This window comes from Microcaecilia unicolor, chromosome 6 (assembly GCF_901765095.1).
Source record: "Microcaecilia unicolor chromosome 6, aMicUni1.1, whole genome shotgun sequence".
Lineage (NCBI taxonomy): Eukaryota > Metazoa > Chordata > Amphibia > Gymnophiona > Siphonopidae > Microcaecilia > Microcaecilia unicolor.
The window spans coordinates 70,188,630-70,205,728 of NC_044036.1; the positions used below are offsets into that span (position 1 = coordinate 70,188,630).

The 17,099-nt window shown below is 43.9% G+C and overlaps 1 long non-coding RNA gene across 1 annotated transcript in view; it reads right to left on the bottom strand.

Annotated features, from left to right (window-relative positions):
- Nucleotides 1-358: 358 nt before the first annotated feature.
- The window catches only part of LOC115472375, a 29,735-nt gene continuing 12,994 nt past the window's right edge, over nt 359-17,099 (bottom strand). Inside the window, exons 2-3 of the long non-coding RNA XR_003942514.1 lie at nt 11,430-11,433; nt 359-370 (exon numbers count right to left, since the gene is read on the bottom strand). This is a non-coding gene — a long non-coding RNA (uncharacterized LOC115472375). The remainder of the gene's footprint in view (nt 371-11,429; nt 11,434-17,099) is intronic.

The following is a 17,099-nucleotide window of genomic DNA, read 5'->3' on the forward strand; positions in this document are numbered from 1 at the left end:
TGGAGAACACTCTTATCAATGGTGTCTCAAAAATACAGAGAGAAAAAACACCCTTAGCATACATCTGATATTGTATTCTTTGCTTTTTGTACATGTACAAGTTCTGATTGGATGCTCCATCCAGCACACCTGAAGAGAAAAGTATAATTCTACTAGTTTTGGTTGTTTAGGTTAGAAACATCTTCACTCCCATTAGGCACATTCCACAGATCGCAGAAAAGGTCCCCCCGATATTCAGCCAACAGTGGTCAGGACTTTTTAAAATGCTGATTGTCACTGGATAAATTATCCCTTGATATTCAGTGCTGGGCCATGTCTGGGCACCGGCACTGAATACTGGGGGATAATTTTGGGCAGCTGGGCTCCAGAACTCATGTGGGCTGAGCTGATATTTAACCAGGGCCCACATATGAGTTATGCGGTGGTTGCTAGGGGCAGGAGTGCAGCCCCTTCACTCCTGCCCCTTGTGGCATCGATGTTAGCTTGCGGTGCTTTGTGCCTCCTCTGACCTGCCCACTTTTTGTTTGGGTGGTCTGTGAGGATATTCAGCAGCACTCCTCTGTTAAGTGCTACTGAATATCCCCACTTAGGTGGTGGAAAGCGATTTAAGCTGTCAGGAGTGGCTCCTGCCTGCTTAAATCACTTTGAATATCGTCCTGTGTGTGTGTGTCCCTCCATGTTTATCTTCCTCTTTTTAAATCTGCAGCCTTTGTGTGGATTCATTCAGCAAGAGAGAAAGAAACTGTTGTAAGCTGTAACTAGTCCTTTAACTGACCAAAGATTGCAGAGTGAGCTGTACTTGTGCCTGATTATCATGGGCGTAGCCAGACACCCAATTTTAGGTGGGCCTGGGCCCAAGATGGGTGGCCAGAAGAACCATGCCCCATCCCACAGCTGATTTGGTCTCTCCTTCTCTCACCTGCATGCCATATGGTCACTCAAACACACACCCCTTCCCTGCATACCTTTTAAATAGCAGATTTTCATCGGCAGCAACTAATACACACTGCTCATGTTGGCCCCATAGCCTTCCCTCTGATGCAACTTCCTGTTTTTGCATAGGCAGGAATACATCAGAGGAAAGGCTGTGGTGCTGGTGTGAGCAATATGCATCAGTCGCTGCTCACTGCAGGTGAAGATCTGCTATTTACAAGGTACTGTATACAGGAGGGACAGTTGTTGGGAGTTTTCGGATGGTAGGGCTTTGGGATCCCCGCCAGCCACATCATAGATGTGCTGCTACTAGGTGGGCCTGAGCCTAAAGTGGGTGGGCCTGGGCCCACCCTTGGCTACACCACTGATGATTATATTTCTTGTGTTATAATAAAGGTATATTATATCTAATTCTTGTGTATGTGCACGTGCTTCTTTGTAGCTTATTCACACGTCATATGAAAATGAAAAAGACCTCAAGTAATCCTGCCAGCATCTGCTAGCAGCTCAGATCAGTGGCGTAGCCAGACAGCAGATTTTGGGTGGGCCTAGGCAAGAAGTGGGTGAGCACCAAGTGTTTTCCACCCCACCCAAAAATTATCTCAGCTGGTGAAAAAATGCTTCTCTCCACCTTGGCAGTCTGCAGCAGGCAGGCGCTGAAAACTGAGAATGTGCAGGTGCCAGTATCGTGGAGAGTAGCATTTTTGTTACTATCAGGGGGAAGTCTTCAGCTGGCAGAGATTGGGATCCCCACCAGCTACTGCAAAATGTGTACTACTGTTGGGTGGGCCTGAGCCCTATGTGGGTGGGCCCTGGCCCACCCCAGCCCACCTGTGGCTATGCCACTTGCTCAGATCACCTATTCTTCTCCACCCCAAGGAATGTCCTTTTTCCTTCAGGTAAAAGTATATATACTATAAAATCAGGCACATACTCTTGGTCACTAAATGGAAATTAATTTTTACCTGCAGGATTTAAACATCTTAGTTATTCAGATAAATAACTTTATATATTATACTCATAATTCCTGTAAGCTTCCAATACCTGGGTAATGCTGGATACGAGGCTTGTGGTATGAAGGCAAATTGTTGGAGATCCAGATTTTGAGTTTTATTTAACATCTGCATCTATTACACAATATAAAGCACAAACATATTAAATATTCAGCAAGTAGAGGTCTATGTACTTATTTCCTAGATCTGTGCTTCTCCCAGCAGAGTGTAGTAATTTGCTTGAATTATTTACTATAGTTTAGGCAAATTACTAAACTAGCAGTGACCACAATGTTGGTCTGTGCAGCCTTAGGGTGTTGGTCTGTGCAGCCTTAGAAGATTATAGTTAAAGGATTTGGAGTTGAAAGAAGGCTGTCTCTTGTCTCCTCCAAGAATAGGGGACCCCAAACCTTTCAGATTACTGAGAGGACTGGTGAGTTCGCTGAATGAAGAGTGTGAGAGTGGGAGAATAGAGGGGATCCCATACCTTTCAGATTACTGAGAGGACTGGTGAGTTTGCTGAATGAAGAGTGTGAGAGTGGGGGAATAGAGGTCTCTCCCTTTAAAATTACTGAGAGGAGTGCCCCTTGGGGTTTCCTACCCAAAACAGAACTATTGCTAAAGCTTCTTCTTCCTTGTATCTACTGTCAATAATTTCGTTGTGAAGCGTGGCTATAAGATCAATTCTTGGATAACCCCAATGTTGACATCTAATATTGAAAATATCTGACTTTAATTCCCATTTTCATATTCAAAGGTTGAATCTACTGAGCCAGTGCAGCTAGATGGCTGAAGCAGCCATTTTGAATCAGGGAACCACCAAGGCAGAAGTGCCTGGGGATCACTCCTGCTCCCTACTACACATTAAATGTTATTTACATATTCATTATATGGTCTTACCAGGGAGTGATGCCTTTTCACGTTCCTCCCCGCTCACCCGAACCTGGCGCATACGCAAAGTGCCTCCTTTTAAACTCTACACTAGCCCCACGAGTATCTCATTGATCCTAATTGTGCCCTGCCGTTAACCACTGTGGTTAATGGCAGGGCATAATTAGGATCAATGAGATACTCATGGGGCTAGTGTAGAGTTTAAAAGGAGGCACTGAGCATGTGCCAGGTTCGGGTGAGCGGGGAGGAACGTGAAAAGGCATCACTCCTGGTAAGACCATATAATAAATATGTAAATAACATTTAATGGCAGTAGATGGTTATCAAGATTGGAGGATGAGATATAACATATTTTGATAGGTTACAAACAGCACCATAAGATTGTGATGTGCTATACATATTCTTTGTGTTTCAAAGCTTTGTAGATAAATTCCCTTGAAGACGCCGTCATGGTGAAACGAGACTTATTATTTATTTATTTATTGCATTTGTAGCCCACATTATCCCACCTATTTGCAGGCTCAAAGTGGCTTACATAGTTTTGTTAACACAGTTAATCCTGGATGTCAGGTACAATTATTGTTGTGCAGAGATTAATTAAGGGAAGAAAGTAGAGAGAAGAAAGAAGGAGTTTATTAGGTGTAGTAGATGGTGGGTTTTCAGAAGTGGATTAGTGAGGTTCTGGGTTTTCATTGTAGGCTTTGTTGAAGAAATATGCCTTGAGGGATTTGCGAAAGATAGTTGTTTCGTTGATTGTTTTCAGGTCTCTAGGTAGTGCGTTCCATAACTTCGTGCGCATGTAAGAGAAGGTGGTATCATGCATCAGCTTGTATTTTAGTCCTTTGCAGCTGGGGAAGTGCAGGTTGAGAAATTTGCGAGATGATTTTGTGGCGTTTCAGGGAGGTAGGTCCACAAGGTTTAGCATGTACAGTGGGGGAAATAAGTATTTGATCCCTTGCTGATTTTGTAAGTTTGCCCACTGACAAAGACATGAGCAGCCCATAATTGAAGGGTAGGTTATTGGTAACAGTGAGAGATAGCACATCACAAATTAAATCCGGAAAATCACATTGTGGAAAGTATATGAATTTATTTGCATTCTGCAGAGGGAAATAAGTATTTGATCCCCCACCAACCAGTAAGAGATCTGGCCCCTACAGACCAGGTAGATGCTCCAAATCAACTCGTTACCTGCATGACAGACAGCTGTCGGCAATGGTCACCTGTATGAAAGACACCTGTCCACAGACTCAGTGAATCAGTCAGACTCTAACCTCTACAAAATGGCCAAGAGCAAGGAGCTGTCTAAGGATGTCAGGGACAAGATCATACACCTGCACAAGGCTGGAATGGGCTACAAAACCATCAGTAAGACGCTGGGCGAGAAGGAGACAACTGTTGGTGCCATAGTAAGAAAATGGAAGAAGTACAAAATGACTGTCAATCGACAAAGATCTGGGGCTCCATGCAAAATTTCACCTCGTGGGGTATCCTTGATCATGAGGAAGGTTAGAAATCAGCCTACAACTACAAGGGGGGAACTTGTCAATGATCTCAAGGCAGCTGGGACCACTGTCACCACGAAAACCATTGGTAACACATTACGACATAACGGATTGCAATCCTGCAGTGCCCGCAAGGTCCCCCTGCTCCGGAAGGCACATGTGACGGCCCGTCTGAAGTTTGCCAGTGAACACCTGGATGATGCCGAGAGTGATTGGGAGAAGGTGCTGTGGTCAGATGAGACAAAAATTGAGCTCTTTGGCATGAACTCAACTCGCCGTGTTTGGAGGAAGAGAAATGCTGCCTATGACCCAAAGAACACCGTCCTCACTGTCAAGCATGGAGGTGGAAATGTTATGTTTTGGGGGTGTTTCTCTGCTAAGGGCACAGGACTACTTCACCGCATCAATGGGAGAATGGATGGGGCCATGTACCGTACAATTCTGAGTGACAACCTCCTTCCCTCCGCCAGGGCCTTAAAAATGGGTCGTGGCTGGGTCTTCCAGCACGACAATGACCCAAAACATACAGCCAAGGCAACAAAGGAGTGGCTCAGGAAGAAGCACATTAGGGTCATGGAGTGGCCTAGCCAGTCACCAGACCTTAATCCCATTGAAAACTTATGGAGGGAGCTGAAGATGCGAGTTGCCAAGCGACAGCCCAGAACTCTTAATGATTTAGAGATGATCTGCAAAGAGGAGTGGACCAAAATTCCTCCTGACATGTGTGCAAACCTCATCATCAACTACAGAAGACGTCTGACCGCTGTGCTTGCCAACAAGGGTTTTGCCACCAAGTATTAGGTCTTGTTTGCCAGAGGGATTAAATACTTATTTCCCTCTGCAGAATGCAAATAAATTCATATACTTTCCACAATGTGATTTTCCGGATTTAATTTGTGATGTGCTATCTCTCACTGTTACCAATAACCTACCCTTCAATTATGGGCTGCTCATGTCTTTGTCAGTGGGCAAACTTACAAAATCAGCAAGGGATCAAATACTTATTTCCCCCACTGTATATTGGGGCGTCTGCATGAATGATTTTGTGTACCATCGTGCAGACCTTGAATGCAATACGTTCCTTAAATGGGAGCCAGTGAAGTTTCTCTCTTAAGGGTTTTGCGCTTTCATATTTAGTTTTTCCAAATATGAGTCTGGCCACAGTATTCTGGGCAGTTTGGAGTTTCTTGATGTTCTGTTCTTTGCAGCCTGCGTACAGTGCATTACAGTAATCAAGATGACTTATTACCATTGACTGTACCAGGGTACGGAATATGTATCTCGGGAAGAAAGGTTTTACTTTTTTGAGTTTCCACATGGAATAGAACATCTTTTTCGTCATGTTTTTCACGTGGGCATTGAGAGTAAGGTTTTGATCAATGGTGACTCCTAGAATTTTCAAGTTTTTGAGAAACAGGCAGAGAGCAGTATGGTGTGGTTATGGCGGAGAAGTTTTTTGTGTTACGTCAGGAACAGCAATGGGACATTGGTTTTAACAAGAACACATACACTGGGGTGAAAATTGATCTGCAGCAGCACAACCAGCCCCTGGCACTGAATACAAAAGCCTGAAGTTAAGTGACTACCATATCAAGTTCTTCAGATTAGAAAGTGGAGAAAAAGCCAAACTCCATAATATTAACTACCATTCCAAAAAACTTACAAATCTCTAGGAGTAATGTTACAAATTACAGACCGGTGGCCTCTATTCCCCTTTAAACTAAAATGATGGAGGGCATAGTAGAATGAATTATCTCACCCCCTTCTCTCTCCTTCAACCAAGTTCTCAGTCTGGTTTCAGACTATGCTATAGCACTGAAACAGTATTAACCTAATATCCAAATTCAAGATGGCAATTAGCTTAGGAAAACTTATTCTAATCCTGCAATTCGATATGTCCAGTGCCTTCGATGTGGTGGACCATGACATTTTACTTAATATTCTGGATCACTTTGGATTAGGAGTTACAGTATTACAATGGTTCAGAGGATTCCTTAAAAGCAGATCTTATAGGGTGAAAATGGCTGGCTCTCTATCCTCACCTTGGTCACCAGATTGTGGTGTGCCACAGGGCTCTCCACTGTCTCCCATCTTGTTTATGTTATGATAGCTCTCCTGGGCTCTAAATTAGAAATAGCAGGTTTTCAAACTTTTATTTATGCAGACAATGCTACTTTATATATCCCATTTGATAATGAAATTCATGAAATTACAAATAGAATCAAATCAGGTCTTAACCTCATGGAATCTTGGGCTTCTGACTTTAGACTAAAATTGAACAGAGAGAAAACTAAGTTCTTGGTGGTGACAAATCCCTTTGACCATTCACAATACAATCACTTTTAAATTGATCACACAATTTACCCAATGTCTCTTAACATTTGAACCTCAAGTCTCCTCAATTGTATCCAAATCCTTGGAAACTAAATCCTTGTTCCAAATCTTTGGAAATGAAAATTTATTAGATCCTATTTCCCAACCTCAACCCTTAGACTTTTGATACAATCCTTTGTATTAACACAACTGGACTATTGCAAAACTACCTATGCCGGTTGTAAAGAACTGTTAATTAAAAAACTTCAAACTGGGTTTCAGAGAGGCAAGATGGCGTCCAGAGAGGATGTATGTTTGTGAGCTCCTGACCTCCACTGAAAACTACCGGGGAACCACTCTCCGAACCCGAGGAACAACATGGGGAAAAAGAAGAGGAAAGCCGGGGTACAGACCTCCTCCAACCCCGCAGATCCTGCTCCCCGACAGCCGACACTGGAGAAGTTCGGGGTCCAGAAACTGGAGTTGCAGACGCCTGCGCAGGATAGATCCAATGTTTTCTTGTCGGATCACAGCATAGAAGTGGCTTCTCTAAGCCCGCCTTCACTCACAGCTCTCCTGCGACTCGGAAGTAGTTTACTAGCAGCAGGATTGTAGCAGGAGTTGCTGACCGACGAGTCAACCCTCCGAGCAGCGGGAGGAGGACCAGCCGCCGTTTCAACCCCAGAGGTGCCATCTAAATGGAATGAGAGGGTGGATAACCCCACTCCTTCCAGTAAACTGGGACCTACTTCCTTGGAAATTCGTGGAGCTATTAAACCAGCAGTGATAACCTTGGAGAACCTGTGGGACGCTATTTAGGGTCTGAACAACTCCCTAATCAAGGTAACAAATATAATTAAGAAGTTTTGCTTATAAAACAGTCTCAAGATCTTTTGACTGGCAAAGTTCAGAAATACTAAGATAAAATTGAATTGCTAGATGGAGAAATTAAGACTCTGCAGAGCTTAACCGGGACGGTGATTAAGGCCAGGGATATTCTGGTGAGGAAACTAGAATATCTTGATAATCATGGGAGAAGGAACAATTTAAGGTTCCTTAATTTTCCAAAAGCACCTTTGATCCCTGCAACTGATATGCTTAAAAGATACTTTGGAGAAATCCTAGCTATTCCAAAGGAGGGTTTTCCACCCATCGTTAGAGCTCAATATATCTCAGGAATCAAGTCTTGTGTTTCGGAACCCCAACCTGAACTTAACATTACTGATTTCTTGGAAAGCTCATTAGAAGTGGTAACTCAATGAACAACTGTTTTAGTTTCATTTGCTTTTGAGCCAGACAGGAATAATATATTTCAATTATACTTTAGACATATGAATGCTAAATTCTTTGGTGAAAAGTTCAGATATTTCCTGATTTGAATAGAGAAACACAAAAAAGAAGGCGAGCGTTTATGGCTTTAAAACCTAAAATTCTTGCCCTAGGTGGTATATATGTGTTGAAATACCCATGTAGATGTTTGGTATCTATAAATAATGTAAATTATGTATTTCTTGATCCAAAGAAAATGTAAGAATATATAATTGCCAAGGAAAAGGGAATGTTTAAACCTGAATAATCTCACAAGATAATATGATGTTAAAACCTACTAGCGCGCCTAATGTGCTCCCCTCTCTGACTGATTACATTAATTTCTCTTTTATTTTGTTTATAAATTACCTGTATCTTGTCTCTTAACAACTGTGGTCAATTTTTTTGTGTTCTTCTTATACTTTCCAATTTTTAAAAGGAATAATTTTGTTACTCAATTAAATATTTCCAGATTCTAGCATTTGTATAAATATGAATGTAATATTTGAAAATGCATAAATAAAAAAAAATAAAATAAAAAAACTTCAAACTGTTCAAAACACAGCAGCCCGCCTTATTTAGAATATGTCTTGCTTTGACAGTGCTACCCCTCTGCTAATTAGACTTCACTGACTACCTATAACAGCTAGAATCTATTTCAAGATCTGTGCTTTTATTCATCTAACTAGTATAAAAGGCCCGTTTCGGTAGGCAATGAAACGGGCGCTAGCAAGGTAATCCCCCCCCCCCGCAGCGTCCCTCCTGTTTCCCCTGCTCCCCCTGCAGCCACCCATCTGGTCTCAGGACCCCCTCCCCACCAACCCTCCTCTGCCCCTGCAGCCACACATGGGCAGCGGCCCTCCTCTCTCCCCTGCAGCCACCCATGTCCAGCAACCCTCCTCTCCCCCTACAGCTACCCATGTCCAACGACCCTCCTCTCCTTTCCCCCCCTGTAGCCACCCATGTCCAGCGACCCTCCTCTCCCCCTGCCCCCCCTGCAGCGTCCCTTCTGTCTCCCCTGCCCTCCCTTGCAGCCACCCATCTGGTCTCAAGACCCCCTCCCCACCTCCCTCTTCCCTGCCCCCCCTGCAGCCATCCATGTCCAGCGACCCTCCTCCCCCCCTGCAGCCACCCATGTCCAGCGACCATCCCCTCCCCCTGCCCCCTCCAGCCACCCATGTCTAGCGACCCTCCCCTCCCCCCTCAGCGCATCACCCAAGCCCCTACCCCCCCCCCAGCGCATCACCCAAGCCCCTACCCCCCCTCAGGCACATCAACCCCCTCGCCACCCACAGCCGCCAATACTAACGCTGTCCGGCCGCTGCTGCGTCTCCTGTTGAGCAGCAGCGGCCGGTACAAAAAGAAAAAAGCCAAAAAAAAGATTTTAAACCTGAAACACCGCTCCGTAGACAGCCATCTGGCGTTGGCTGTCATCTCTGCAGCCGCTCCTCCTCTCCCCTCTGACATCGCTGCGCTCCTCCGGGGTCTTCCTGCAGGGGCAGTGACGTGGAGGGGAGAGGAGGAGCAGCTGCAGTGACAACAGCCAATGCCAGATGGCTGTCTATGGAGCTGCGTTTCAGGTTAAAAATCTTTTTTTGGCTTTTTTTCTTTTTGTACCGGCTGCTGCTGCTCCACAGGAGAAGCAGCAGCGGCCGGACAGCGTTAGTATTGGCGGCTGCAGGTGGCGAGGGAGTTGATGTGCCCAAGGGGGGGGGGGGGTAGGGGCTTTGGTGATGCGCGGGGGGGGGGGGGGTCTTGGGTGATGCATCGAGGGAGGGGCACTGAGAGCTGATTGGTAGGCAGGGGGAGGAGTAGGGAAACACACTCCACGTGTTTCTCTACTCCTCCCCTTGCCTTGGAATCAGCTTTCACTGACATCACTGACCTCAGAGCATTCTAAACTGCCTAGCAGACCACCTCTGAGGGAGCCACGGTCCCAGGCACATTAGAACGTTGGAGGTGAGAATTATTATATAGGATAATCTACGGAATGGCCCCTAATTATATGTGACAACTCATAGAACTTCCTTTGCGTAACGCAGTTACTGGAGCAAGGGATTACTTTATATTACACTTTCCCAACTTTAGAAAGATTGTCTATAAATCTGTTTTATCAACTGATTTTTCATACCTGGGCACCAAATGGTGGAATTTACTACCAAAATCAATTAAACATCAACATAACTATCTACAGTTTCGCAAATCTTTGAAATTACATCTCTTTAATAAATTCTTATCAACAGAAAACTAATTTTTCTGTTTTTAATTTCCTTTTTATTATCAATTTATATGAGATATATACTTAAAATTACTTTTATATACATACTTGAACATTTCTTCAACTACTTCAATTTATTGTACTTATTATTATAATTCTATGCATCAACAAACTGTATGGGGCCCTTTTACTAAGCCGCGTAGGCGCCTATGCGTGCCCAATGCATGCCAATGCATGCCAACTACCCAATGCATTCAGAACTACCGCCCGGCTATCTCGTGGCCCGGGCGGTAATTTCATTTTTTACGTGCGTCCACTATGTGTGCTGGAAAATTGCCAGTGTGTGGTGTTAACCGGGCGGTAATCAGCAGTGTACAGACACTGACAAATATTGCCCGGTTAACGTGTGAGATCTTACCGCGTCAATGGGTGGTGGTAAGGTCTCATGCCCAAAATGGACACGTGCTAATTTTTATTTTGTTGCACGCCCATTTTCGGCCTCCAAAAAGGCCTTTTTTGCAGGTGTGCTGAAAAATGGACCTGCACGCATCCAATATATGCATCTACACCAGCGCAGGCCATTTTTCAGCACACCTTAGTAAAAGGACCCCATGTTACTCAATATAATAATGTTAATATCTCCTCTTTCATTGTTGACCCTTCTTAAAAAATAGGACATCAGAACTGTACCAGAATTAGTTAACATTGAATTATTCTTATTTTGGTTACTTTATCACGTTGTCATTATTGAACGCTTTTCACTACCCTTGATTTCAGCACCTGAAATGTATTGATTACCGATTTTATTCTAATTTACTGTGTACTCTATATACTCTGAATGGAACATTCTTCTGTATTTCTTATTCCGGAAATGGCGATCGCCACTACGGTATTTGTAAGCCACATTGAGCCTGCAAAGAGGTGGGAAAATGTGGGATATAAATGCAGAAAATAAATAAATAAATAATGTTTGATATATTATAATCAATACTTTTCTTTTACTTGTTACTATCTTTCAATGTTATATTGATTGCTGCTCTAAGCCACATTGAACTCAAGATTCCTTGGGATAATGTGGGATAAAAATATCACAAATAATAAATAATCTTTCCAGAAGCCAGCAAGATCCAGGAGACACCCTCAGGAAGATGCAAGGAAGGAAATTCTAAGTCCTCAATATCCATGCCATGAGGGCCAGAGACTGGAGGTTGGGATGCAGAAGAGGTCCCCCGTTATGCATGATGAGGATCAGAAAACACTGATCTCCACAGTTCTTCAGAGGATAAGTCCAGAAGAAGGAGGAACCAGATCTGTTTCAGCAAATCAAAATGGAAATAGCCAAGTGGAAATAGCCAACCAAAATGTCCAGGATGACCAAGGTTTATTTTCAAAAGAAATAGCTGATAAAGAGGGGCATTTTCGAAAGGGACGTCCAAGTTGCGATTTGGACGTCCTTGCAAAACGGTGAAATCCAGGGTTGGGGAAACTCGTATTTTCGAAACAAGATGAATGTCCATCTTTCATTTTGAAAATACCATCAGGGACATCCAAATCCTTAAATTTGGACGTCCCTAGACATGGAAGTTTCTGACTTTCGGCGATTTTCAAAACCAAAGACGTCCATGTCAAAAACGTCCTAATGCAAGCCATTTGGGCATGGGAGGAGACAGCATTTGTACTGCACTGGTCCCCCTGACATGTCAGCACACCAACCGGGCACCCTAGGGAGCACTGCAGTGGACTTCATAAATTGCTCCCAGGTACATAGCACCCTTACCTTGTGTGCTGAGCCCCCCAACATCCCCCCAAAACCCACTACCCACAACTGTACAACACTAACCATATGGGTGAAGGGGGCACCTAGATGTGGGTACATTGGGGTTTGGAGGGCTCACCCTTTTCTCCACAAATGTAACAGGTAGGGGGGTATGGGCCTGGATCCGCCTGTCTGAAGTGCACTGCAGTACCCACTAAAACTGCTCCCGGGACCTGCATGCGCTGTCATGGACCCGAGTATGACAACTGAGGCTGGCATATTTATTTATTTGTTGCATTTGTACCCCACATTTTCCCACCTATTTGCAGGCTCAATGTGGCTTACATAGTACCGTCAAAGGCATTTGCCCAGTCGGTTGATAACAAATACAAGGTTGAATAGTGATCGAATGAGGTATATGTGGGGGGTCAGAAGGGATGAAGTTTGCGTGTTGTCCAGTACAATCATAGTCATGCTGTGTTTCCGGGTGAAGAGATTTACGTGCGGTCATTGGAGTAGGCCTTTTTGAAAAGGTTGTTTTTTTAGTTATTTCCTGAAGTTCAGGTGGTCATGGATTAGGCTGGCACAACATATTTTTAAACATGCTTTTTGAGGGTGGGAGGGGATTAGTGACCACTGGGGGAGTAACGGGAGGTCATCCCCGATTCTCTCCGGTGGTCATCTGGTCATTTCGGGCACCTTTTTGTGCCTTAGTCGTAATAAAAACACGTCCGGGTGAAAACGTCCAAGTGCTCGTCAAGGACGTCCTTGTTTTTTTCGATTATGGGTCAAGGACGTCCAAGTGTTAGGCATGCCAAAGTCCTGCCTTCGCTATGCCTCTGACACGCCCCCTTGAACTTTGGCCGTCCTTGCGACGGAGTGCAGTTGGAAACGTCCTAAATCGGGTTTAGATTGTACCGATATGGACATCCCAGTCTGCGTAGTGACTCTGACTTCAGCAAGAAATTTGGTGAAAACTTGGGGAGCCGATGCAAGGCCAAAAGGCAACATGCAGGGATGGAAGTGACATGTCCCCAGCTGGAAGCGAAGATACCTCCTGTGAGCTGGAAGTATCTGGATACGAGTGTAAGCATCCTTTAAGTCCAGAGAGCTTAGCCAATCGTTTTCCTGAATCATGGAGAGAAGGGTTCCCAGGGAAACCATCCTGAACTTTTCTTAGACCAGGAATTTGTTCAGGGCCCTTAGGTCTAGGATGGGACACATCCTCCCTATCTTCTTTTGCACAAGGAATTACCAGGAATAGAATCTCTTCCCTTCTTCTCCTGATGGAATGGGCTCGACCACATGGGCCTTTAGAAGGGCAGAGAGTTCCTCTGCAAATACCTGCTTGTGCTGAGAGTTGAAATGATTTGCTCTTGGTGGGCAATTTGGCAGTCTCTTTCACCAATGCAGGATGTAATCAAGATGGACAATTTGAAACACTCATAAGTTGGAGGTTAAAAGGGGTCACATTTCTTGAAAATACTTCAGCCTCTCCCCTAACGGCCAAGTCATATTAGATGGTCACTTTTACAGCGGTTATGCTCTGCTGGAGCCAGTCAAAGGTTCACCCCCTGCTTTGACTGGGTTGCTGTCTGGTTCTTAGTTGCATGCTGTTGAGGAGAAAGAATGCACTGGAGTTGAGCCTGATGAGGCTGGCAAGAAGAAGTGGTGTAACTACACCTCTGAGTAGTAAGTACTCCTCTTCAACTTGCCAAAAATCCTCCTAGATGAGGAGGTACTTGCATAAGGTGCCTGGCAGGAGAGAGTATTGTTAGTATCAGTGTGCTTCTCGACGAGGTCAGTGACCTCCTTCACCTTCTCTCCAAAAAGATTATTTCCCCGGAACGTAGCATCCGCCAACTTCTGTTGGACCACAGGGTCCAAGTCAGAGACATGCAGCCATGAGAGTCTGCGCATTACTATATTCTAAGCAGAGATCCTGGATGCTACATCAAAAGTGCTGTAGGCACTTCTTGCCAAGAACTTATGACACGTCTTCTGCTGCTTGACCAGCTGGCAAAGAGATTCAGCCTGCTTCAGTGGAAGTCTGCTAAATGACATACTACGCACCAAGGTCAGCAAGTACAGACTCGTGTACAGCTGGTATGATTGGACACAGGAGATGAGCATAAGAGGCTTGATACATCTGCCCAAAAGAATCCAGGGTTCTAGTTTCTCTGCCAGGGGGCATTGAAGCATAATCCCTAGAACTCCTGGCCCTTTTGAGCATGGATCCCACCACTGGGGAATGGTGACGCAACTGAGACCTATCAAAACAAGAAAAAGACCTGAATTCGGTACATTGCATCAATCTTCATGGGAAGGATAGAGACCCCCAGAGAGTACTCCCAGTTCTTCACTTGAACATTACGGGAAAGGGGGAGACTGTTCCGAAAGGAAGGACTCAACCTTAATCAGGAAGGAACCATGTTGCTGGCACTAAGTTCTAAAAAGGAGATAGAGCAGCTTTTAAACTAGAATGGGAGGGAAAGCTGACAGTCATCCATGACTGGAGTATTCTTGAAGGATACTATTGAAACAGGATATTCAGGGAATCCCAGTAGAGAGTTCTCAACAATACTGAAAGAAAGCCAGGTGTGTTTAAGGAGAGAGCAAGACAAAGGATGCACATTATCCCCGTCAACTTCTAAGCAGCTTATAGATCAAATGAAAAAAAAACACAATTTGAAGAGCCTGTATACAAATGCTAGAAGCCTAAAAAATAAGATGGGAGAGTTGGAGTATATAACACTAAATGATAAAATAGATATAATAGGCATCTCAAAGACTTAGTGGAAAGACAACAATCAATGGGGCACTGTGTTAAAAGGGAACAAATTGTATCACAATGATAGAGAGAATCAAATTGGAGGGGGTTTTGCGCTATATGTTAAAGAGGGAACTGGGGCTGATAGATCCTGAAAAAAGGCATCCCTCTTGAGGGGGGGGGCGTGTCAAGATGGCGGCCTGATGGTGTGGAGAGTTTGGTCAGAAACGCTGCTACCTTGATTCTTGGAATAATGCCTCATACTAAACGAAAAGGGGTGATAAGAAGCCAATTGCCGCTGGCTAGAACATCTTCTCTCTTGCAGCAAACGCTGGATAACTTTCTACATCAAATACCGTTCGAAACCGGATTGGTGAGTCTGTTGAAGAGCCTGGGTGAAGGAGCACCCGGGCCCTCTGGACTAGAGGTATCGCTCACACCACTGGAGCTGAATCCTCCTCCCTGCCCGGCCGGTGCAGTGGATGATGGGAGCGCGACTGACGCGGAAGGCGCTGAAACCGCGCTACCTGTCGGCGAATTGTCTGCTGTGGAGGCTGGGGAAGCCGGGAGGCCCGAGAGAGCTCAGGAGGAGGCAACCTAACGGCTGTTTGGAGAGCAGTTCAAGATTTGACTGTGGCTGTAAAGAAATCTACAATTGAAATCCACCAAATAGTGAGTAAGATTGAGAAAGTAGATGCCTCATTGGAACAGGTAAAAATGGATTGCGCAAGCCAAGTGAATCAGTTCAATACAGAAATGAAAGAAATCAAGGTTACAGTAGGAGCCTTGATTGAAGAAAAGGTTAAGATACAACGAAAGATTGAGCAAATGGAAAATCATACTAGAAGATTGAACCTAAGATTACGGAACTTTCCACGTTCTTCATTATTGAATCCTATTGACCTATTTAAAAGTTACTTGCATGAAATATTACAGATTCCTGTTATTAGTATTCCTCCGTGCAATAAGGTTTTTTATATACCTGTTAAGAATCAAGACTCTAAAGGTCAAAAGGAAACAGAACAAAATATAACTGACTTTCTGGAAAATTCTACCTGTGAGATTAAAGACCGAGGAACTCTGATAGTTCAATTTGTTTTTGAGCAGGATTTGAACCATGTACTGAAGTTATATTTTAAAAATATTTCTAAATTGTTTCATGGACAAAAAGTTTGGGTATATCCGGATGTTTCTAGGTCTACTCAAGACAGAAGAAAGATGTTTTTGAGCTTGCGTAATGAGTTCAAAAATTTGGGAGCTACATTTATGTTGGCATATCCCTGTAAATGTAAGATCACATATTTGGGGAATAAGTATATTTTCCTAGAACCATCGCAGCTACAGTTGTTCTTGGACCAGAAAAAAACTAAGCAGTCCGTTAGAGAAATAATAACTTTCAGTTATAAATAATATACGGTTATCAGGTTAAGCCGAGTTTGGTTGTAATAGATGCTTATATACTCTCCTTTGTTACCTGTCGCCCCCTCAACCAATGTTGTGGTCTAAGGAAGAGAGAATATTTAATTGCTGTATTAATTCCTGTAACAATGTGGCTCTGTGTTTCTGTACAAGAAAAATCTTTGTTTTGGCTTGTTATAAAAAATTTAATAAATAATTTAAATTAAAAAAAAAGAGGGAACTGAGTCAAATAAAATGAACATTCCACATGAAACAGCAGCTTGGAATCATTATGGGACAGAACGAACAGACAGATGAAGAAATGTTTACACAAATTAGGAAAGCTGGCAAATTGGGCTACAGTATAATAATATAATATTTAAACGTCATATATCCGGTGAAGCAAACATTCATTTATAACTTGGATAGTAATGGTGCCACTAGTCCGCATTATATTCCACAGTTTCCAATATCCATAAAGCCCAACAGGAGACCCTGTTTCGCCACAATCGGGCTGTTTCAAGGGCTAAACACTGCATCCATATTTTCTATCCCGAGCTTCTCACATTCACCACACACTATGCCTCTTCAAAAATAAATAAAATATTTGAAAGGTTTGCCTTTAAAGAGATCGCCAAAACCTGTCGTTTCTTTATCTACAATATTAGCAAAATTCGCCCCTTCCTTTCTGAATACGCTGCCAGAACCCTTATCCACACCCTTGTCACCTCTCGCTTGGACTATTGCAATTTACTTCTCACTGGTCTTCTGCTCAGCCATCTCTCTCCTCTCCAATCTGTCCAAAATTCTGCGGCATGACTTATTTTCCATTATACCCCCCTCAAGTCACTTCACTGGCTCCCTGTCCGCTTCCGCATTCAGTTTAAACTTCTCGTACTGACCTTTAATGCATACACTCTGCAGCCCCCCATTATCTCTCCACTCTAATCTCTCCCTACATTCTTCCCCGTGAACTTCACTCACTGGACAAATCTCTCTTGTCATCCCTCTTCTC